The following is an 842-nucleotide window of genomic DNA, read 5'->3' as shown; positions in this document are numbered from 1 at the left end:
TTGTAATATGAGGACAGAGAGTGTGTATTGTCAGCCATTATGCTCTTGGTCTTATCAGTCACTACTTCCATTACTACCTCTTCTAAGCAAATGCTTTCTTTAATTATTTTGTTAGCTTGATTAACTATTCTTTGTAGCTTTTGTGAATCTACTTTCCTTAGACTATTGAACCAGATGCTGCATCCAAAAATAATGACACTTTCAACTATAGACTTATAGAAGAACTTGAGTATGGTATTGTCAACCCGAAAAGACTTTAACTTTCTAAGAAAATGGAGACGTGACATGCCTTTACTTATAACAACTTTGCAATGTTCTTCCCATGTTAATTTCCCCAGATATTTATAATTATCTACAACTTCAATATTAGTATCATTAATCCTTAATGGTTCAATATCATTACTTTTGTCCTTTCTATAATCCACAATTAGTTCTTTTGTTTTTGATCAATTTATATTTAAGTAGTTGTCTTTGCACCATTGAGAGAAATCTGTTACAGTATTAAAATAATTAAGAAAACTGTCTTTAATGAAACCAATTACTTTGGTGATTCACCAATTTACAGAATGTAAATTTTATTCTGCCCATAAGGAATCATTAATTCGTACTTACTTTATATAATGATTGTGCATCCGTAAGTGTTGTTGATTGTTCAAAGAACATGGCAAAATTCAAATTCAAATGACATTTATTCAATTGAAACCTACACTACACAAACAAAAGAAAGTATAATACATACTCCAAGTATTGAAATACACGCCATCGTGTTGGGATTCAATATTTCGACATTAATTATGTCATCATCAGGAATGAAAAAATTATCCATATTAGCAAGCTTATAT

This window comes from Anneissia japonica, unplaced genomic scaffold (assembly GCF_011630105.1).
Source record: "Anneissia japonica isolate Jap-2015-1 unplaced genomic scaffold, ASM1163010v1 scaffold2392_len1475705_cov187, whole genome shotgun sequence".
Classification (NCBI taxonomy): domain Eukaryota; kingdom Metazoa; phylum Echinodermata; class Crinoidea; order Comatulida; family Comatulidae; genus Anneissia; species Anneissia japonica.
The sequence above is the reverse complement of the archived record's forward strand: the minus strand, read 5'-3'. Positions refer to the sequence as shown.